The 24036-nt window shown below is 42.3% G+C and overlaps 1 long non-coding RNA gene across 3 annotated transcripts in view; it reads right to left on the bottom strand.

Annotated features, from left to right (window-relative positions):
* Positions 1 to 4608: 4608 nt before the first annotated feature.
* The window catches only part of LOC116443323, a 31167-nt gene continuing 11739 nt past the window's right edge, over positions 4609 to 24036 (bottom strand). Inside the window, exons 1-4 of one of the 3 annotated variants that reach the window (XR_004239831.1) lie at positions 9365 to 10649; positions 7760 to 7828; positions 5069 to 5207; positions 4609 to 4650 (exon numbers count right to left, since the gene is read on the bottom strand). This is a non-coding gene — a long non-coding RNA (uncharacterized LOC116443323). Of the gene's footprint in view, positions 4651 to 5068; positions 5208 to 7759; positions 10650 to 24036 lie in introns of those variants that run through there. The other 2 variants (XR_004239832.1, XR_004239830.1) reach the window with 2 other exon arrangements.

Genomic DNA, 24036 nt, shown 5'->3' with positions numbered 1-24036 from the left:
CCCAGACAGGGATCAGGCAGTAACACAACAGTGCCCACAGCTGTGGGACCAGGGATGAGGGCTGGGCTGAGATGTCACCCTTGAGAAGTATAGGGAGGCTCCTGGCAAGACTCCCAGGGCTCCTTCTCTGGTCTGTCCCACATCAGGGCTGGGCTGCAGCTCTGGCAGGCAAGCCCTGAGGAGGAGCCAGAGGAAGGAGCTGCAGAAAAAGCTCAAGGAAGAAAAAACAACTGTTTGGTTTTGCTTTAGGACAGAACACAAGCAAGATAGGAAACAACTGATTTACCTAATCATGTTTTTAATTATCACAATGGAAAGACAGGGTACATTGACAGTGCTGAATAATCCATCGCAGACCAAAATCACCCAAACTGCAGCCTCATCTTTTATTTTTGCCTTTTCTGCACTCACAGAAGGGTTGAAAGTTGATAATGGGGGAGGGTCCTCATCTGCACTGTACTGACTTGCAAAGGCAGTCATCCAAAACTAATATTCTGGGTTGAGTTCCTGGAGAGGGATGTTGGGGTTTTGTGGTGGGGAAAGGCTGGCAACCTTGACTCTGATCTGTAAAATTCTTCCTTTACCCCTTACACATTTATTAGCTTGTTTTCACACCTTGCCCTCTTTGAAGGATTATATTCAGTAACACGATGGAGTCCGGAGCTTCAGTCTTCAAAGGTGCATTCAAGCTTGAAGCAAACCCTGGCACCCCAAAAAATCCCCCCCACTGAAGGTCAGATCTACATTGATTGGCTTCCTAAATTTTCCCTGCCTTTCTGTTTTTCGTAAGAACTGTGCAACTTATGTGTGTTCTAACTCATCCTTCTTAATAAAAATACCATATCTAGAGTTTTAACTGCCATATGTCCTATATAGGCATATGAAGCATATTTCTTTTTAATTCATATTTTATTGGAAACCTTACAAAGCACACAGAACAGATGCCAGTACATCAAATTCATCATGCTGAGCCTTGATTATACAGACCCTGAAGCCCCAACACTGCCATACAATCCTTCCTTTCAGGAAATAAAAGCCAAAGACCAGTTTTCCCGCAGGACCACTTGTGGGTAGAAGCTGAAGCCCTTATTACCGGAGGTTCCTTGGATACGATTTAAAGTTTGAAAGTTCCTCATATAGCTGTTCACTCATCATAACGTGCCTCTCAAAGCCTAGGCATGCTGCTCCAAGGAGGAATACCCGTCCAAAACCAGGGCAGCACTTGGCCAAATATCTACTACGAGCTTAGTAACAGCAGCCTTCTCTTTTTCTCTGAGGAGTGCAGCAGATAAGGAGGGATACAGGAGGGTGCAACAGCACAAATAACCACCACCAGGAGCTGCTACTGTGTGTGAGGAAATGCCATGTCAGCTACAATAAAACCAGGGTCATCACCTGAACCAAATCTACTTTGCAAAGAGGAGATTAAAAAGTTCCCTGAGAGCGTGATATGCTATGCCATGACCAAATACCAATTAAAAATAAATGAACAGAGCAGATTCTCACTGGCCTGGCATTTCCTCCTATAGCTTGTGGTGCAAATCAAAACATGATATACTACAAAATTTTAGATATATTTACATGTGTTTGGGCTGACCATGTTTACTCACTCAGGGTTTCCACTCCACCACTTGTTAATGCATTTGGCATGGTCTCATGTAAATACATCTAGGATTTCAAAGGAAGGTCATTCTCTATTTCCCCCTCCATACAGAGGGAATATGCCAGAACTATGCTGAGGATATGGAATGAGATCACTCAAGATCAGAGTCACTGTGGGTGGGTAACGATGAGGTTACCCCTATGGCGTATGTCGCTGTATTCCAAACCCTCATTATAGTTATGATATATTCACAGGAACACAACAAAACCGTTTTTTAAACTGTTCCTTGATTTTAAGTCTACTTGCTGCTTTATGTCACTCCTGCAGTAATTTTCTGCTGGTGTAATGCTAAATGGCAACAAATAGGGAAAAAAAGGCAGCAGAGGTGGTGAATGAGGAATATTCACAACAGAGGAACACAGAAAAGGGAATGTAAGGAAAGGATGGTGGAGGAGAATGAGAGAAAACCAGGGCACCAGCATGCATACGAGGGTGTAACTTCAGAACAACTCTAAGCCCCTGTTTGTAAATCACTACTAGGAGTCAGATGTGTGTGTAGATCCCAGTACCCACATGCCAGGCTGTCTTGGTTTGAAAGACAGGTGTCTGCTAAGGAAGGCAGAAGCCTCCCTTGGAATGGCGGATGTAACCCCTTTCCCTCCGAATTATTATAATTTTGAAATCAAGGGCTTTTAGGCAAGGATGTGGGAAAATAGGAAGAACAGTTCTTTACTATTCTATATATAACCAGTCAAACAAAACAACAACAACTATGGCAGTAACAGCAATCACAAACCCAGTCCCAGCCTTCTCGGCTGTCAGGCTATTTCCCCTCGGGTGCAGTTCCGCTCGCAGCCGGCAGGGGCGCTGGCGGCTCCCGGTGAGCAGGGCAGGTGCGATGGTTCCCCCGCGGCTGCAGGGGGCGCTCCGGAGCGAGCTCGGGGAGCACGCGGCACCGGTGCCCTGGGATCCCGGGAAGGGATGGAACAAAGGAGCTTCACAAACCCCTGGGCAGCCGATCCCGGTGTCCGGCCGGACCCTCGGAAACAGCAGGCTGGAACGGCAGGCTGGAGCAGCAGGGACGAGCACAGATCCCAGAGGACAGATGAGATGTATCCAAACGGGGAACCCCCTGGAGGTCGGGCAGGCAGGCAGGGCGAGCACGGCTACAACGCAGCGAAAGCTCGAAGCAGCAGCGGGGCAGGGCGGCCACAGCCCAGCCTCCAGCAGGGCAGGGAAAACAGCTTTGGGATCCCGGCGTTATTTCCAGCAGAAAGAAAAACGGCCGAAGAAAAAGAACCAGCAGCTCCTTTCTCTGCAGCTTCTCTCTCCGAACGCCGAGAGCGATCTGACCCCACACCCAGGTGAAAACAAAAGAGTAGCCAGGTCTTTTGTCTTCTCTTAAGTGCGGCCATTTGTCCCCTAGCAACATGCATATGGGAAAAAAATTCTTTAGCAGGAAAAAAACTAGGACTAAACTAAAACCCCAGCACAGGTCAGGGGAGCCTCTCTGCACTCAGAGTCAGATTCACTACACTCAGAATTAGACCCCGTCAAGTCCAGTGCTTCTCTTTTGTTATTTAGAGCTTTTCAGTCAAAGCAAAGCTTCTTGAAACTCACCCAAGCAATGGAAGTTGCAAAAATTTCAGGGGTTTTTGGTCAAAAAGGTTTCAGTGCTACATAAGAAAGGAGATGCCACTATCAAATATAAAACGCCTGCAGCAATTTCTTTCCTGTGTATGTCCAGGCAATTGCCCTGGTCCTTGCTCAGGCAGTGCCCTGCATGCACAAACATCAGTTCTGAGCCCATGTGATATGGATTTTTTTCATATTTATTCCATGCTGTTGGGGAAATAAAGTCTATATTGGTTTTTAGCTTTATTTTTTAGACTTTATGGTAAAGAGTTTTGAATTTATTTTTCTTAGAATAGAATTTTATTTCTTTAAAATACATCTGGCTAGTTGGCATAAAATGAAACTATAGCTGGCTCAGTCCCTAGAGTTTAAAGGAATATTTCTGGTCACAGGGGATTTAGCTCAGAATTTATTTCAGGATTATGCACTTGAGGATTAAGGCAAAATAAAATCCATGCAACACTTACTACTTTATATTTAAAATTTAGAACTGCTTTGAAAAACCCAGCCAGAATTTTTTTTTAAACTTGTAAAAGATTACTGTTAATCTTTCAAGTTTTAATGCTGAAGTTATCTCTGTAGAAACTGTACATATCTGTGAAACACCTGTTTGCATAAAATGACAGGATTTGTTGAAGTCATACTTCAAATGGGTATCTTTGGTTTTTTATTTCTTTTCAAGAATGCACCACATTGCCAATCCTAAATCTTCTTCTGCACTTAGGATGGGACTTCTGAAAGCACTTTTTTTCACATCTAACTCTAACCTACCTCAATCCCAATAGTGGCTTAAGTGGGAGCAGGATTATGTCATCTCAGAAGACTTTTGAAAATCCAAAATTGCTCCTTATTATTACTTCATTTAGGTCATGATAACTCATTTTTGCAGAGTACTGAACTAACACTCTTAAGAATACAGTTTTCCATGGCTCAAGAGGAATCTAAGATGGAACTTTGACATCTGGATTTATAAAAGCCCAGAAATACTGGGCTTTCACCCAGGTCTGGGTGTGAGGGATCAGCTGCAGGACTGATGCCCAGTGCTGTGGAGCTCACAAGGCAGTTTTGAGCAGGTGTAAAAAGATGCAGCTCTTCTGAGACATAATTGTCATGAAACTATCCTTATGTCAGGCTTAAAACAACCTCTCTATCATTTACTGAGTGGTTTATGGTACTCAGGGGCAGTTGGTACCCCTAGGTGAGATGCTACCTGTGGAGCTGCCTCCAGCCCTGGGGTCGCAGCACGGAAAGGACATGGAGCTGTTGGGGAGAGTTCAGAGGAGGCACCAAGATGACCAGAGGGATGAAGCAGCTCTGCTGAGAGGAAAGGCTGAGGGAATTTGCTTTTTTCAGCGTGGAGAAGAGAAGCTGCAGGGTGACCTCATTGTGGCCTTCCAGTGCCTGAAGGGAACCTGCAACAAAGATGGAGAGAGACTATTTACAAGGGCCTGGAATGAAAAGTCAAGGGGGATGGCTTCCCACTGACAGAGAGTAGGCTTAGATTGGCGGTTAGGAAGAAATTTTCCCTGTGAGGGTGGGGAGGCCCTGGCACAGGTTGCCCAGAGAAACTGTGGCTTCCCCATCCCTGGAAGTGTCCAAGACCAGGTTGAATGGGGCTTGGAGCAGCCTGGGATAGTGGAAGGTGTCCCTGCCCATGACAGGGGGTGGGATGGGATGAGCTTTAAGGTCTCTTCCAAGCCAAACCATTCTGTGTTTCCATGATTTTGACATCCTGATGGTCCTCAGAAGGGACTCCTATAGAGGGCAGCACAAAGCCTGTCCCTGACTTCGGTGATTCACAGAAAGCATGGTGTCCACATGATGACAAACCTCAATGCTGTCCTGATGCATCCTCTCCATCCTTGTTTCTCCCATGTGTGTGTCCAGCTCTACAGCCGACTGTAAAACTCCTGGCCACACAGTCCCCAATAGCAGCACCTGCGTGCACTGCAACCAGTCTGAGCTAACACTGCAACAGAAAGAGCGTACAGTCAGAATATCTCTTCTCTCACCAAGCTAAACAGCAGTAGGTCAATATAATAGAGCAGTAGCAGATCAATACAGGTTTATGAGCTGATTTCTAAAAAGCAAAAGCACAAATGTAAAAATGAACTTGTTTCCTGCTTTCCAGTGTAACACCACTTTCCTTACATCACATTCAAATATTATCTTGCCCTTTCAGCCAGCTCCAACTTGACCTGACCACAGCAAAACTAACAGCTCTTGTGACCTTCTTTGCCATATGTCAATTCAGCTGAACTAAATTTTTGTATGAAACTATCCAGCTCAGATGAGGGGCACTTTTTAGTTCTTGGGAAGAAGAACAAACAGCAATGCTAAGAAGGACACAGAACTTCCAGAAACTAGCAAAAAAAGGAGAAGCTCAGAGAAACTCATCACACCAATGAGCAGTGAGACTTGACAAACCCGTGTTAAATGGAGGAACCATAGTAGCACACTCAGCTCATTGCTCCCCTTCAGAACAGGCATTCTATAATTTATTTTTTTTTCTCATCTTTAGTTAAAGTTTGATTGAAACTCAGCCCTGCCTATTTACTCATCCACAGCTTCACAGCCCAGTAGTTGTGTTTGAGAAGCAGAAGTGGTTTTGTGCAGGGTTTGTGGATATATCCACCATGGGAGGAGGAACTATTTTTAGACGTATCCTGATGCATCACTGTGTTTATGTAGAAAATTTAAAAACAGTTGGTTAGAGAAAATTTGACTTCTCTGTTAGCACATGAGTGAGAGCTGACTCACATTTTTATTATCTGAGTGGGTCTCATCTACTGGAACCACTGTTTCCAGTAGTTGTATCTTGTATTTCTCACATCATCAGTTCCTCCTCTGCATGTCTCTCCCACACATATTTAAACTTTCAAGTATCAAGAATAAGGGAAATAGAAACACCCTATTCATTTCAGGAGGCAAAATAAACCACTCTTTTGGGGTTAGAATCAGAACAACAATTTCAGGATACAGCTATTAGTCAATCAGCATCTCCAAAGTGCTTTGTGCAAAAGTTTTCTGGAAGACCAAAATGAAGCCCCAGCAAGGAAAGGCTGCCATGATTGTAACAGAGAAGTCTTTGCTAAGCTATGCCAAGTAAAGTAAATTATGAGTGATCTTTAAGAGATAGGGTTTTTTCAGTGTGATATTTTCACATGAAGACTAATACACTTGAGAATTTTGTTGCATCAGACAAGTAAACACAGAATCATACCCCTGGAAGCCATCTGAAGACAGTTTATAATGCACACTCCTATCCTAGGACCAGCCCTAAGTTTTTCAGTTCTCCAAAACCTTTATCTAGCCACTCTCATGTTCAGTGATAGAAATGACACCAATTTCCTAGGCAGTCTGGTCCTAGTGATTCAGATTCTTACTATTAGTTTCTTTTTCTAATGTCTATTTAAACCCAGTCCTTCTTCTAGACCCCACTGGCATAAGGACCAGAGTTTTCTTTCTCTCATTGAGACTTACTACTGTGGAAAACAAAATTTCATGTAAGAGGAAACATGATTTTCTGAAAAACAAACAGTGCTTGAGATTGCGAAATACGAGGGCTTCTTCATGATTTGTATTTGTTTTAATGTTTTCATGCATGTCTTTTCTCACTGGTTTTAGTCAAAATCATTATGAAAAAAAGCGCTGTTTTTGTTGGTGTCTCAGAAATGTAGTCCCAATCTGATTATGCAATAAATCAGAAAAGGCAGACTACTCTCATGGGACTGAAATGCTGGTTTCTGGACCAGAATGGTTTCAGAAAAGCTAAACATTTAGATTTTTATCTGAACCAAGCTATGTGAGGCTCTCCCATCACTTGTTAGTAGTCTGGTTTTTCACCTCCAGAGACTTCAGTTTAAGTCCTGGTTTGGGTCATAGTGAGAATGAGTTTGGTGGCTTGCATCTTAGTGGACTTCTGTCAACAGTGAAAAACCACCACACAATCCTGCACAACTGGAAAGTTCTGCTTAAAAGAAAGCCTGGACTGGAATATCAGAGGTCATTACAAGTCAGGACAGAAGGGTAATGCCACAGCTGCATGGAGAATTGGGAACAGCACCTGACACAAAGAAGTCCAGGGACAAGCACTATACATTAGCTGCTGGCTTAAACTGGGACATATTTATTGTTTGTCCAAACTTAATGAGTTTGTCAAACTCATTTTGAAACAATAACTTCACCTATTACTAAAAATATCTGATGAGAACCTCATACTGAGCAATGATGACAAGGACAGCAATCTCAGACACTGCACTTTAAATGAAATGGTTTGGAATATGCTTTACCATCATCCCCACAGAAAATAGCTATTAGAGAAATGATTTGTTGTACAAAAATTTTTCTGTACGAAGGTCTCTTAAAAAGTTTGATACTGTTGACCTCAAGGGAAATACAAAAAATAAAGGAAGTCATAGAAAATGGTGAGTTGCAGATCAGAGTATGGATTTTACATTTACCATACTAAAAAAATAAGCCTGAAGTAAAATAAAAAAATGCAAATAATGTCTTTCTCACCTTTCACTCCAGTTGCCCTTTTCTCCTTCAGTCATACACACAGAGGAAAAAAAATCCTTCTCAGTTGCTCTGCAAACACATAGACACAAAAAGAAGTAGAAGTACTCTTGTTTATAGGCAGATGCCAAGCACAGGCTTCTCAGTTCAGGTGTTCCAAAGCTTCAGATGCCAAGTGAAAGAGCTCACTGTCCTGTAACCCAAAGGACTAAGAGGATTTCCCACCAACTTTTTTTGAAAGTTCACAAGTGCTTTTGGTCTAGAGATGAAAAGATTTTTTTCCTCCCATAGGAGTATCTGAGGAAAAACCAAATGGAAATGAACAGAGTTCTGTGCTGTGAGTGTGGATGTCACTTCAGGTACTGGCAAAAGGCTGGGAATTCAATCACCCATGCTGGAATTTGCAGCTTTTATTAAATAAAACCAGAACAATTGTGCTTTTTTGTTTGTTTGTTTGTTTTGTTACCACAGTTGCACTAGAAGCTTGTACCCCCCATGGCAGGGGGGTTGGAGCTGTATTATCTTTAAGGTCTTTAAGGTCTAACCAATCTATGATTCTGTGATTTAGAGGACAAAATAAATAAGTAAAAAATTAGTTTTCCTGAGTTTTTGGTGTGTCTAAAGTGAGACTGGAGTCATGTGAAAAGTCACATGCATCTCAGCAGAATATCAGCCATGAAGAGGGAAGCTAGAGTGACCCACATAATCTTAAAAAATGGGCTTGCACCCCAATCTTTCAATAAAATTTATTAAAAGCATGGAAACAATCCCTATGAGAACTAAGGCATTGGTTTTATCATTCATTTGCAAATATCAATTTTAAATATCTATTTTTCTGATGCTTTATCTATAGGTTATTTTCTGAAGAATTCAAGTTCAAAATACATTTCACCTTGATAACAGCTTTCTCATACAGTGAAATCTACTGCATAATACAGTAACCTTAACAAACATGTTCTTACAGTAGTTTTCATCAAGTTTTTAAATTTCACATTATTGATACCCACAGCCCATAGCAGAATGTCAGCTGTGGAACTGGATCAAAATTCAATTCTCCAGTCCCTTATGAAGGGGACAATAGATATTCAACTATGCATCAGCTGAGGAGAGGTAGAAGAGTTTGTATTCTCAGCAACAAGACCGATGGATTTATGGGAACAGTGAAATAAAAAATAATATAAATGTAACAAGAGTTAAAAAACATACATTATTCTATTTTAAAATGGAAACACAAGAAAGCAGATCTTGGTAAACAAGTGAAATGCCCTTAAAACAAAAGTCTCTTGAAAGCCGCTTCACAGCAAGTGAAGGTTCCACACAGTTCAAGTGTTTGCTAATGTCCACCTCAGAAACATCAGGGATCAGCTTGATGCATTTGAAGACGCTGATTACAATCCCATTAGCTGCTGTATCAGCTGTGTTCACAATTTAAGAGCCTGAACCTAACCAGGCCTCAAGCCTTCAAGAAGAGGACTGACCCCACTAGTGAGCTCCTGCTTCACAACCCCATTTAAAGCATTTATTTTTGAATGAAAAGTAACAGAAGCCTCGATTCTTTCGAAGCATTCAATTCCTCATAGTGACTGTTTCTGCAAGAATATAAATTACCAGATGGGATTTCTGCAACCAAATTCCACTTCAGACAATAGCAGCTTGATGAAGATCTACATGCACTTTTGTGTTGAAATGCTATTGCCAATGTCTTGCTGTGCTGCCATTTTCAGCTTGGAAATAGACACATTTCAGGAACTGTAAAATGTTCTTGAGCATGTTCAGGACCTGCAACAATCTGTAGCATATAGTAATTGAATCAGCATGGTAAACTTCTGTTTGGAGCCCATTAAAGTCAAACTTACTAGAATAGCCTGCTTCCAAATATAGTACAAATGCAGATTGAATGCAATGATCAGATAATAAGATCAAAAACACAGAGGAAGTGCTTTCTTCCAAAACACATAATTAAATTGTAGATCTCACTGGTACAGGAGGCTTTGAGATTGAGATTAAAAAAACCATCAGATAAATACGATGACAATCCATCTGTCAGTAGCTATAAAAAACAGGAGTGCAGACTGAACCTCTGGCTGGGAGAAGCACCAAGAGAAGTATTTAAAGTAAAATACAAAATCTCAAGGCGATTCCTGTGCAGAGACATGTTCTTTTTCCTCCTGTCCTGCTCAGGAGCAAGTCAACAATCAGAAAGGCAGCACATAGTGGTATGGAAAAAGTTGCATGAAATTGCAACCTCCCTCTTTCCTTAGTCATTATGGAAGTGCTAAGCTTTTTGCCTCCAGACTGTAGATGTCACCTGAGGAGGGGTCATTGCGAGTGACAAGCTTTGTTTTCAAGCCAGGAAGGGTTATAGCGAGGATTACAATTAGCCCCATCTTTACTGGCTGCACACATTAGAAGAATTGTCTTTAGAAAACAAAAAGATGTGGGAACTAATTGGCTTTTCCTTCCCCTTGCTTATCAGTCACACCTGCAGCTGGAATCAGTAGGAACAAATGGGATTGCCACTACCTGGGGCTTCCCCAGTGGCCAGCACGGGTAAGTTATACACTATAGTCACTATTTCCTGGCTGCAGGGCAATTGTTTATTGCATATGTTATTTACATAACAGAATTCTGCAAAGGCAAGAGAAGTCTGGGTCTGCATGTGAATTCGCCCTGATAAATACACCATCCTACTTCTTTAAAGCAACTTTTCTACTAAATTGACTCCCTGGGCCATTCCATAGAATCCCAGATCCATTCAGGTTGGAGAAGACCTCCAAGGTCATTGAGTCCAGCCTGTGACTGATCCCCACGTTGCCACCCAGACCAGAGCACTGAGTGCCACGTCCACTTGTTCCTTGGACACCTCCAGGGATGGGGACTCCACCACCTCCCTGGGCAGCCCCTGCCAATGCCTGACCACCCTTTTGGTGAAGAAATTCCTCCTGATGTCCAGCCTGAACCTCCCCTGGCACAGCTTGGGGCAGTTTCCTTTTGTCCTGTCCCTTGCTCCCTGAGATAAGAGCCTGACACTCACCGGCTGCACCCTCCTGTCAGGAAGCTGTGGAGAGCCAGAAGGTCCCTTTGTGCCTCCTTTTCTTCAGGCTGAGCCCCACCAACTTCCCCAGCTACTCCACACAGGACTGACTCTCTAGGCCCTTTACCATATTCCTAATGTGGTATCATAGCTCTTTCAGAGTCAATGAGAAAAATCTGTAAAATACAACTCCACATATACTATTTCAGAGCAGACTGGATGCTGTCAGATTGGACAAACAATTAAGATTTTGTAGGCTTTACTCCCAATGATAAGAATGGCTGAATGAGCTGGATGGGGAAGAACTGGAGCATTATGAGACTTGTGTTTGTGTTTCTGCAATTACAGGGGAGAATTTAGATGAAACCATTCTGCTGTCTGTGGCTTTAATGAAGACCACTTGCCTTGCCTAATCAAAAAAACAAAAAGTATATAGTTGAGATCCAAAAATATCTTGGTTTAATGACGCACACAGGCAGAAGTTTGTAAGTGGGTAAACTTCCTTGCTGCACAGCCTCAGTGCACCTGTGCAACAGCTGGGTTTAATCTGTTGAAGACTGTATTTTAGGAGCCATTGCCGGATTTTAGGCTGGAAGCAGAATAGTGCCCCACCCAGCCATGTTCCAGTCCACAAACTACTTTTAACATTTCAGCAAGGGTAGAACAATTGTATTCTGTGGGTTAAAGAAATCCAGGGATGATCTATGTGTTGTTGGGTGTTTAAAGAGAAGAAAAAGAAAAAAAAAGAGGGCAGTTCAGCCAACAAGGAAACAACCTAATCATCTGATCTGGTGCAGCAAACAGAACATCTAGACTTACCGATAAACATGATTGATACTTGTGCTACATTCATTACAGAACAGTATGGACAAACAGGATTCTGATCAATACCAGCTAAGTTTATAATTTTCACAGTTTCATTAGAAATAAGATCTGCACTTCTTCCATATCTTTCAACAGTTACATATACATAGTATTAATAGTCTGTACCAACAAACATACAGACATAGACATAAAGATCAAATACTCTGTCCAAGGGCCAAGCACAAGTAACTATCAGCAAATGACAGAAGGGTAAATAAACAAGGCTCTAAAGCCTACAGGCTTTCCCAGCAGCGATTTAGGAGACCTATCTTTGGACATTTCTTTCCTCCTCCCCCTCCAATCATGGGTAAAATCTTGATACCACTGACCTAAGTGGAGCCAGGTTTTTAACCATTAGCCTTGCCATATACATCCATCTGTTAAACAGATGGTATGAGATCAGGGTATGATCTCATACCTTCTCAGGTACAATATCAAACCCCAAAGCATCTAGAGAAAAGGATCTGCATGTGACGAGACCACCTCAGCACCACTGCTTCACCATGAAGATGAGAAGAGCTCTCTTTTCCAAACTTGCAGAAGGCAGGTTTTTCAAAAAAGGACCATAAAAGTGTTGGTAAGATCTGACACTGCAGGACACTATTCCTAAGGTTCGACACACTCCTTGATACACTGCCCCTTCTCCCTTCTATTTTTGAAGCCGCTCCTCTAGCACTGAAGATTGCTGGACTGAAAAGTGAAACACATAATAAAATCAACCAAAATTATTACTGAAAAAATAAACCCTCCTTAACACTGTGATTAAACTGTCAATTTATGGCCCTCTGGAAAAGTTATTCCACCAGCAGTCAATCCAGTCTACTGATGCTCCCTACCCATTCAGAATCTAATGTAGCATCTCAGTGCTACTTGGCAATGTTCTGTTATATAAATCACAAAATCATTTAGCCTGAAGATCTCTAAAAACATCAAGTCCGATTGTTAACCTAACACTGCCAAGGCCACCACTAAACCATGACCCCAAGTGCCATATCCATGACTTTTAAACATGTCCAGGGATAATGACTTCACCATTCTCTGGGCAGCCTGTGCCAGTGCTTGACAACCGCGTCTGTGAAGAAATTTTCCTTAATGGCACAGCTTGAGGCCATTTCCCCATGTCCTGTCTCTTGTTATTTGGGAGAACAGACCAATCCCAATCTGGCTGCACCCTCCCGTCAGCGAGTTGTAGAGAGTGAGAAGGTCCCCCCTGCACCTCCTTTTCTCCAGGCTGAGCCTCCCCAGCTCCCTCAGCTGCTCCTGATGCTCCAGCCCCTTCCCCAGCTCCCTTCCCTTCTTGGGACATGCTCCAGCCCCTCAATGTCTTTCTTGTAGTGGGGAGCCCAGAACTGCCCACGGGATTTGCAGTGCCTCAGCAGTGCCAGCACAGGGACACTTCCTCTTTCTATCAGCTACAGATCAACATCCTCTCATCTGTGGCCCATCTCATACAAAGTGAGGCTGCTCCTCTCAAGGGACTGATGAAAACTTATTCCACAAGCCATGACATTCCATTGGTTAGACATCCATCAAGGGCTGGGACCCTGGATTGCGTTCCTTGTTTTGGGGCCTAATTATGTGTGACCTTAAGTGCCATCGTAACCACAGACATTAAGAATCCTCCTGAATCCAGTGACCAGGACCAAGCTCTGGGAGAAGCTCTGCTTTAGATCAAAAAGGTCACTCAAGGCTGAATGAAGTGGGAACACTTGCTTTTCATTTTAATGAGTGAGAGGGAGGGCAACTAGCTGCAGTTGACCTGAAGCAAATGTTTTTTCTATAAGTTTTGCTGAACTGGAAAATCAACTTTTCACAAAGCCCCTAATCAACACAGGCTTTCATGTTGAATACAGATGGATAAACCCCACCATTGCATATTGCACTTTTTCCTTAGAAATACTATTATTTTCTTCCTCTGTTCCATTTTTCCTGGGAATTAGCTTCACTTACACTAACCTGAAAGTTTGAGCTTAGACACTTAGAGGTGCAAGGTGAGATCCCTAATCCACTAGTGCAGTGACTCTATGGAAATTAGAAAACCTTCTCATTTTAAAGATTTATCAATGAGTTTCAGTTAATCAAGCACAAAAGAAGGATCTCAGCCTGCATATAATTTAACACTAGAAGGAAAAGCAACTTACCAGACACATGCATTAAAAAATAAGAAGTAAGCAAAACCCCAGCCCTTTGCCCAAATAAACCAGCAGATTTCTGAGTTGTTGAGGCTGTGGGGTGAGGAGACAACGCTGAATTCCCGTGGTGTGAGAATATGTGTACACCAATTATATCTTGAAATATACAACTCATGGTATTATTTGGAGGACGAAAGTTTCACCACAATAGAATGTGAGAGGGTCTTTCTGTCAGTGACAAGCCCTTTCACATGTCTTTTCCCTGAAAAGAATGGAATGTCAGCACACCGAGTCACTTCTGCATCTCCTGTCACCATATTTTTCTTTCCCATGCTCATCTCAGCCAGCTGTGACATTGTCCAAGCTCATCTTTATTTGAGCAGCAAGGTGGCCCTGCCAGGCAATTCCCACCCTCGTACATGGCTCTTGCTGGTCTTGGCCATATTTCATCAGACAGATTAACAGGGACAGACAGACAGCTGCCTGACTTACAGACAGATAGCTGGTGGATGGTAGAGCTCTGAAAGTAAACTCAGACTCTAAACTTCATTTGTTCATGGTTTAGTTCTTCTCAAGGGCTTCAAAGCAAAAATTAGCATGTTTTCTCACAAGACTTCCTTAACAAAAAGCTCTGCAGAAATTCCTTTTGCACAAATTCCCAAGATGTTGCAGTTTCAGCACAGCTTTATGCAAATCTCATTTTTAAATGGCAGCTCTGATTCTTCTACTCACCTTTGCTTTCATGAAGCAACAAGAGATTTTGACAATTGACTTTGGGGTGCTCACCATGTGTCAACTGTGACTCCGATATGACCACGCTATTTTCTTTCTCAAATATTTATATTAACAATATCCCTGAATGGTTAAGAAGCATTTTGAATTTCCCATTTGTAAAACAGGAATTAGGGAACCACATCCCCAACAAATCCACAATAAAACGCGAAGTCTGAACATAAGCATCTAAGGTCCTCACGGCAAAATTTGGACTCAAAATCTGAGCACATTTTTCTCAAACACACTGTCTAGACAAAACATTTTTCAGTAAAAAAATGAATAAATAATATAAGTAATAATAATGTAAGTATAAGTAATAATTATTAAGTAATACTTAGGTTTTCCCACTATACTTGCACAAGACTGAAACCTTCTCATCAGAAAAGGGAGGTTTTATTCTTATCTCATGGAAAAGCCTGCTTGGGAATTACATACTAGGAGGAGTCTTTAGGTCTAAAATTGTTTAAGGAATCTGAGCATACCAAAACATGCTTCCTATATTGGGTTCAATCCCAAACTCAACTGACTTTGTTTTCAGCATCTAAAGAAAATGTATTCAAATTTGTTCAGTTTTATCTGAACAGGAGTCACTGGACCTACTTGGGTTGAATAACTGTGATGGGACAAGAACTGCATTGACCTGAGGAAAAAAAAGCTGCCAGTCTCAGAACACAAGGCTGCATTGCCCAGAAGATACAGGCACTGTAGGGATGGAACCACAGATGATAGATTCTCTGGCCACAGGCAGGTGTAATAGCACATGTTACTGACCCAAAGCTCCCACCATCAGGATGCTCATTCCCAAGACAGGAGCTAGAACTCCTGTAGAAAATTACTCCCAGATTATTTGCATCTACTCAGACAATTGCATTCAGTATGTAAAAATCTTGATTGGCATTAAGAAAAGCAGATCACTTTGGCGAAGACCTCCCTCTTGCCAGAAGTGACAGCTCAGTGTCTCTCAGCTCCAAGCCTCGCTCTCAGCTCTCCAGCCCCTCGTAGTGCCATAGGTTTAGCTGTGACTGAGGTAAGTTGTGTTGGCAACCACCAGCCCGTATAATCGTAATTCCTGTGCAGCTGCTCAGAACTCTAGGCCTCTCCACAGCACTGAGCCTTCAACCAAAACATATTGTTTGTTTCTTTCTGACCACAAGAAGAAGTCTGGTTTCATCATTTTCTTTGGCTACGTTGCCTGACTAAAAACATGCTATAATGCTAGGAACTCCATGCAGCCTCCTCTGGAGCTAAAGCCATACAGTTGCAGTTTACAGTTCTGACTGACAAAGCAGAATAATTTGAAACTGCTTTCGTGGCCATGGCACTCACCAAGCAAGCCTTCTTTGTACCCCTCAGTTATACACTGAACTCCCCCATGGGCGTGAAGGTGAAGATACTCGATGAAGGATTTTTAAAGATGGCATGAGAAAGGATTTCCAGGGACCTGTAGTGCACAACATAGGAATATTGAGCCAGTATGGGAATGGAATGCCACCCAGCTGGCACAGCATGTGGCTCCTCAGGTGTCAGTTCAGCCTGACAACAGCACCCAAGCCTCCTTGGCTCACCCTAGGCTGCACTGCAGTTTAGGCTTTCCCAGGGTGAAGTGATCTGCTTCACTCCTCTGACAGCAGCTTGGGAACAGAAAGAGAAATTATAACATTTGGAAACATTATTTTCCAAGTTCATGCTCCTCCTGGTTGCTGGAAGAGCTACACTGAATCCTCCTTGTTCTTCATATTCTGCTCACTAATGCTGCTGCCTTTGCCTCCACAGTCCCCAGCTCCCTGGCACATCCCCTGCTGTAAAACACAGCCACCAGCAGAAACTTGTGATAAGCCTCAGTGTGGGTCCAATCCAGTGGTTAATAGAGACAGACAAAACTATACTGAACTGGGACAAATCTGTAAATTTAACTCCCCATCTTTTGCATCATCTAACAGTATGTCAGAAGACCATAACACAGTCTAAAAGAGTGAAAGACAATGTGGTTTCCTGAGACTGGGAGGGACTGGAGCCAGTGGCCCAGGAGGTCCCATCCCTTCCCATGCTCTTCTTTTCTTTCCATGCTCCTTTCTTGCTGCTACACATCTAAATTTAGGCTGTAAACTAATTTTAACTGTAAGGGGCATGGGGTTGACTCTTTTGAGTGTCTGACACACTGTAAGAGCAGGGTAACTAAAACACAAATGCTTGTGTAAATCCATCTTTGATTTTGTAATCAATTTAGTTCACTAATTTGTTGCAGGGATTGGCTGAAGTAACATGCCAGAATTTTTACAGCCTCTCTGCCATAAAACTGACAAGCATAGGTTTTCTGGTTTTGTTTTTACTTCCTTTCAAGTGTAATAACTTCCCTTTTCATAAAATGCCAACATATTCTTTTAAAACTGTCAGGCTGCCATCAACCTGGTCATGATCCAGTGCCAGGCCATAGCCAGACAAGATGAGTTACAAGGTAATCTTTCCTCTGCCAAACAATACAAAGATACTGGCACCTTTTCTCACGGCTGCAAATCAGCTCAAAGGGCCACAGAAATCAGAAACCCAAGAATTACTTCTTCCTCTTTTTGGGGTTTGCCTTGCAAGGAAAGTGGTGTTCTGCAAGGAATTGAATGTTTTCACTAACAGCACGCTGGCTTCTTCCCTTTCTCCAAGCCTTTTCCTCCAAAGAAGTCCTGGATATAATTTTAATGAAATTGAGGATGCCCTTCCCCTCTCCAAGTTGTACACTGGATTCCTGAAGACTGGTTTCAAGGAAACGCTACTCCCAAGATGAAATGCAAAGCAGCTGCACAACTTTGGCAGGGGAGACTGCACAGATGCCACCAAAAAGTGAATCACTGCCTCAGCCTAACTGGAAGTGTATCAATATTCCTAGTCAGGAAGGTCATGTGGTAGTGGAGATCATCCTTCACATCATGTAGAAAAAGTAGTACAAAAGGCCACAGAACCAGAGGATGAACCCCATTTTTTCATTTGGCTGACATGGAAAATGAGGCTTTTCAAAGCTTCTCAGCTGGTAAATGAATACATCATCATGGTCAGAGTTTTAAGAGAGATCTTTAAAGCAGTGGTGGTTTCACGTGACTTCAAGACTGCACCTACATTCTTTCCTGCTATAATCCCACTAAACTTGCTTTTAAAGGATTTGAAATGTATGTGGATGGTACCAAACTTTCACCTCCTTCCTCCATCTCTCACTTGGGTATTCAAAGGAGGGCATGCCAGCCTCTTAATTTAATAGCTCTGGAAGGACATCAAGAATTGTGATGAAAGCAAGTGTCTCCATGCAGGACTTGCTGGGATAAATGCAGAACCACCAGGTTTGCACATGAAGAGAGCAGGTAGGGATTGTAAGAAGATCCAGTTAGTGCTTTTGGGAGAATATTCTTTTTTTTAAAAAACAGTTTTAATTTTATGACCACAAAGTATACAGTCAACCTAGAGATATTAGTGCATCAACCCTTCCTCATTCCAATTTGTTGCGCAACACAGTACTTATGTTTTGCCAAGCTGAGAAAAGTTCACCTGGACACTGACTGGAGTCTAGCTGGTTTTCATTTTGTCTACATGGCACCACTGGGAACAGAAATTCCATGAGCCAAACCCTGCCTTCAACTCAATGTGGACAACTCCCTGTTTCCAATAAGGCTGAACAATGCTAAGTTAAAGGCAGGATTTGCATCCACAGTAGCAACATAGTTAAAAATGCCAAGACATACTCAAAAACTGAAACAGCCACACACTCTGGCAATGCTTGCAGCAATAAAAGTATAAATATTAATTTCTTTCACAACAGCAAGCATATAGGGTATTATCAGGTAGTTGCTGGTAATGGTGTGTTATGGAGTGATAATGGTAAGGAGGAAAGCTGAAAGGACTTCTCGAAGTAGAAATGTCCTCTACAAAGCACTGAATTAACTAATATATTAATGATACTCATTGCTATAATTACTTGGTATTAGAACAAATATCCACATATGGTACTTGCAAAAAAGCCCATACAAGTATAGTATCCATCATACACATCCTTTTTGAAAACTGGGACTATCATTGGAATTTAGTCAGCTTTGGGCTCTACACAAACAATTTAGCAACACACAATAGCCATTTATCAGAGAATTCCAGCAAGGTATTATCTTTGGGAAATGTGAATAAGAATTTCCAGAAGTAGGTTACAGGTCCCCAGACTGGTAAGGGCACATAACTCCAGTATTCACAATTCCAGTGTTTGCACCTTTTAATCCAACATAATGTATCATTGGAAAGGTAACGTTTGCAGTCATGTTAGAAATCCCAACCCCCCAAGCACGCAATATTAGAGAGACGGCAGCTGAATATCAAACACACCGAATTTTAACATACGAAGTTTGAGACACGAATACAGAAAATGATAGGAAAACTTTCACAATATTCAGCTCAATTGTTCCAGAAACATGAAAAGAATGATTAAAGAAAATAAAAAAGAAAGGTGACACAGCTCACTGAAAGCATGAAGTGATTTAGGAGTTTGTCTAGTTCTGCTTAGGAAGCCAAATGAACCACTCACCAAAGGAAAATGATATCCAGTAAGGAAAGCAAATCAGATGAATACACAATTTACACACCGTCTAGATAAGAGATATTTACCTTCAGATAACTTTAAATTCAACTACTGAAATCAAGTATTTCCGGTCTCCAAAACTCTTGTGACTTATACCAACATCTTTATAGCTCTAATCCATGTAGTTGGAGATGAAAAAAAAGAAAAAGAAAATTAAACAGAGCTTGAGGTACCTACACTCCAACTCAATCTGTTACTGCATACACAGCAAGATAAGGTACAGTCAATAAGGAAGTCCTCAGGCAATCTTCTGCCTATAGAACACCCCAAACAAAGTAGTCCTCTTTTTTCTTGCTCAGTATTTTCATTTGAAATGTTTAACTAGAAAATGGGGTTAGATTAAAAACAGATTTCCAGGGAGAGCTGCACTTCAGCTGCACGCCAAAGCTCAGTGCAAAATATTAGACATGCAAGCCATGATGGAGAAACCAAGTTTCCACTCTTAAATTTATATAGCATAATTAGAAAAAAATCTACTCAGAAAAATATTTTAAATATATTTTGGTGGTTAAGCAGCACTTTCCTGTCTGATGACATAATCATATTCTTTACATCAAATCCAACTTCACCCAAGAGCAGCTTTTTACTTAAGTCTAGTAGTATAAAAGTATATTAAAACTGATATGAAATTGAATTTTGCATGTGCTTCAAGACATCTTGAAAAAAGTGGTAAAGGTTGTGTTGGTGCTATTGGAACCCAGTTTCTTTGCTACTACATGAAAAGCCTTTCAAGGTTTCACTGAAGAGAACAATTTAGGTTGGAAAAAACCCTTATGACCCTTGAGTCCAACCACTTCTTCCAGTCCTCCTTCCTCCTGTTTTCTGGAAAGCAACAACATACCAGCATAATACTTGTCAGTGGATCATGTAAATCAAATGAAAATGTACCTGCTGGATCTCAGTGGGTCAGGAATCAGCACCAGCATCATTCTCCTCTCAATCGCCACAACATGGCCTATCATAATACCACAGAACTCAGGAGAACAAGCCCCCAGCAACCCCATTTTGCACATCGTGCAACAGTCTTGAGGTTTTTGGACAAAGGCATGTGGACAGCTGTAAGACAAAGGGGAGAGCCTGCAGGTGTGTCCCACCAATGAGCTCAACGCCCCTTCTATGTGAAAACTCATGTAAAGGGAGCACTGGTTCAATGCCAAAGCTCTAATAACATACCAAATCAATAACTAAGCTAAAAGACTAACCTCATAAAAGACCAACCTAACTCCCCTCTTAAGGAAAGGGCTCACTCTTCTTAGGAAAAAACATGTGCTGTTGGATGTCTAGAGAGTGAACATTATTACAGGCAAGGATCTAGGTGCTGTATGAACCTAGAAAGTAAAATTGGCTCTTGCCTCAGAGAACTCCCAAATAAAGAGGTCAAGGGAGAAGATGCAGATTCAGGCAGGCAGTCAAAAGACAAAAGGGACACATGGACAAAGAACAGCCTTGTAAAAGTACCTGCAACAAGCTGTAGACAAAACTGTATCTGCAGGCATTCTTGAGGTGCAGGTTCAAGGAAGATTTTGAAAGAAAAGAACATAACGTGATTTTGTATAACTATAGAAGAATCCTCTAATATATAAGCAGCAGTAGAAGGGAAGCTTGACATACTCAGCATATGGCAGTGCATCATTTTAAAATGAAAAATAATAAAATAGCTCATGAAATGTCACCAACATACCTTGAGCACAGGGTGATATTTTTAAATTATTTATATCTGTTTTGACATTTCAGTATTTACTATTTACCTGCTGTTTTACATTAACGTTGAACTGACTTTATTTTAGCAGGCAGCACTTTATTAACACTCTAAAACGTCAAGTTTCCTCAAAAATGACTTCAACAAGCAATTTGGATGACAGCCAGGTGTGAAAAGCCACCTCTAACCGTAAAGGACTAAGAAATGGAATGAACTTTGGCATGGAGAATATGTCAAGTTCAGTTATTATAAAAATACAGCAAACATGAGAAATAGATGATGTGCCACAGGGAAAAGTCTTACACAGGTTGGTTGCCTAATCCACATTTCTTTCATGGACTCCTAATCATAACATACTGGTGAGTAAAGCAGTGCCAGTGCTGCAAGTTACATTCACACAAACTTTACATACAAACTTTAGCTGTATTTAACATGTTTGCCTTAAAGAAGAAACAGTCCCATGGTAATCTCATAGTCTACCTCAATCCCCCTACCCCAGCCATCCCACAGCTAGCAGGGGATCACTTTTTGCAACACAGACCGGAGTGGGAAAAGACTAAGTACACTTTGAAACATTTAGCTAGTAACTTAAAAAAAAATAGTTTACCCTGAATGTGCATCCCTTTTGCCCTCAATGCTGGACCAGCATGGCTGAGCTCACATCCACTCCGAGGGTAGTTGCAAACCTTCACAACCATGTTTTGCCCTGGGTCATTTGCTTCAAAGAGAAATTAAAAAAAAAAAAAAAAAGAAAATAGAAAAACAGGGCATGGCATTAACACCGTCCTTTTCCCTCCTGTGACTAAGCAGGACCAAGGATTAGCTTCTCTGCAGAAATCTTCTAGAGGAGAAATAATAAAATTTTGCTCTTCACAGGGGTTTAAAACATGGCCATATTTTAGGAATTGTACCAACAGGAGAGGAAAACTGTTCTCATAACTAAGTGCCTTCCTTGCAACCTTTCCCAGCATTCATGGGACAGAAAAAAACCCAAAGAAAAATAACTATCCTGCCTCACCTGGTCATTATTAATTACAGGGTTAATCAAACTAGAAAGACCACACAACCCAATTTAATTAGAAATTTAGAGAGAAATCACTCTTTTTTTTTTTTTTTTCTGTTGCTCTTCCATTGCTTTTTAGGCAGGGGGAGAGTAATCAGAAATTGTCATCTTCTGACTGCATGGACAGGCAAAAGCCAGAACTGACTTATATAACATGGGAGGAAGAAAGGTGAGATTTCTGGTGAATGACAGGAAAAAACTAAACACCTGTCATGTTAACTAGAAAGAAACCTGCTATCTACTGAAACTCTACTGAGCAGCGTATGACCCCACACAAAGCTTGAATTACAGGATACTTGTTGTAACAAACAGAAAAATCCCAGGGAACCCAAGCCAGGGGTCAGGCTGGGCAGTCAGGCAGGGCAGTATGTCACAGCTCTCTCCCCAAGATGACAACCTTTCCCTGGCAAAGACCAGCCCTGCCAAGGAAACACGTGCCATTTGCCGGGCCAGTCTCCTTTTTTTCCCTTGGCCACAAGGCTAAGAGGAAGGCACTTGTCCTGCTGCTCGTCCCATAGAAAGCCTCAGACAGGGGAAAGGGCAGGCCTATTGATGGGAAGAAACTCTGTAATACACATAAAGAGTCAGTGGATAGTGGCAGAGGGACATAAGGAATGTCCATGCTCCTTTGCTGTCCTTCACCTGCAAGACAAGGAAATTACAACAATGTTGTTACCACTGTGCAAGGTGAAAAATCCTTTCTTACCATCCTGAGTCTCTAAATGATCATCTGGAGAAAGCTTCCCAATGATCAGACCTCAGGTCCTTAGAAGAAGCAGCTGGGGAACCTATTACCTCATGCACACACAGGACAGTTCAGGGCTCCTCAGGACAGGAAAGACCTGGAGCTCCTGGAGCAGGTCCAGTGGAAGGTAACAGAGGTGATGAGGGGACTGGAGCATCTCCCTTATGAGGAAAGGCTGAGGGAGCTGGGGCTGTCCAGCCTGGAGAGGAGCCCCAGCTGAGAGGGGCCCTCAGCCCTGTGTGTCCCTGTGTGCAGGGAGGGCTCCGAGCAGGGCCCAGGCTCTGCTCCGTGGGGCCCAGCCATGGCACCAGAGGAACGGGCAGGGACTGATGCCCAGGAAGTTCCACCTGGACAGGAGGCGGAACTTCTTCCCTGGCCAGTGCCCGAGCCCTGAACAGATTGTCCAGAGAGGGTGTGGAGTCTCCTCACTGGAAATATTCCAGACCCATCTGGACACAATCCTGTGCTGTGTGCTCTGGGATGACCCCGCTGGAGCAGGGAGGTGGGATCAGATGAGCAACTGTGGTGCCTTCCAGCCTGACTCAGTCTGTGACTTGGTGACAGGTCTAATGTGGCAACAAGCAGGATTGTCCCAAGGAGTGAAGGGCATGCACCCACTCCTTGGAATCCAGCCTTTCGCCTGTCATATTTCATGGCTACTTGATGAGAAAGTAAGGCCACAATTCTCTTACAAACCAGAAACAAAGCTCACAGCACCAGGAGTATTACAGCAGGGCAATAGTGGTAGGAAAAGGGAACACGCTCGGTAATTCCTTAACATAACATCCCAGCTTAGGAAAGTACTTCCTAAGTGCCTGCAGGTCAAAACAAGTGGCTAACACAATATCCTGCCTCTAATGGTATCCAATAGCAGATGCCTGAGTAGATGTGTATGAGAAACACAGAAAGAATAAAACAATTCTCCCTGAGATGTTCCTTCTCAGCTTCTAGCAATCCCAAGTATTATGGGGAGATAGAGAAAAAGAAGATCATATTCCTGCTGATGTCTCCATGGACCTATGCAAATCACCATCCTTGGGTGCCTCTTTTGCCTTACACTTTCCTCCACCTTTCTCCTGCTCTTTACACTGGAGCACAACTGAGCAAAGGGCTGCCTTGCAGTGCTTATGAATGACATTCAGGGCCATCTCAACAAGGTTTGCAGAAGAAATTGTAGGAAAACCCCCATCCTCATGTTCTGCTTCTGCATGCAAAACCAAAGGGGATGATAGATAAAAGCCCTCAATATGCAGCCCCTCCTCACTTTTTCTGCTGCCAGAAAAACAGAGGAACTGAAAACAAATTCTTTTTGCGACTTTGTTCCTTTCCATACAACATCAATAGCATAGAACAAATTCAGAAAGTA

The sequence above is a fragment of the Corvus moneduloides genome, chromosome 4 (assembly GCF_009650955.1).
Source record: "Corvus moneduloides isolate bCorMon1 chromosome 4, bCorMon1.pri, whole genome shotgun sequence".
Taxonomy (NCBI): Eukaryota; Metazoa; Chordata; class Aves; order Passeriformes; family Corvidae; genus Corvus; species Corvus moneduloides.
Note: the sequence above shows the minus strand (reverse complement) of the source record. Positions and strands in the feature narration are given on the sequence as shown.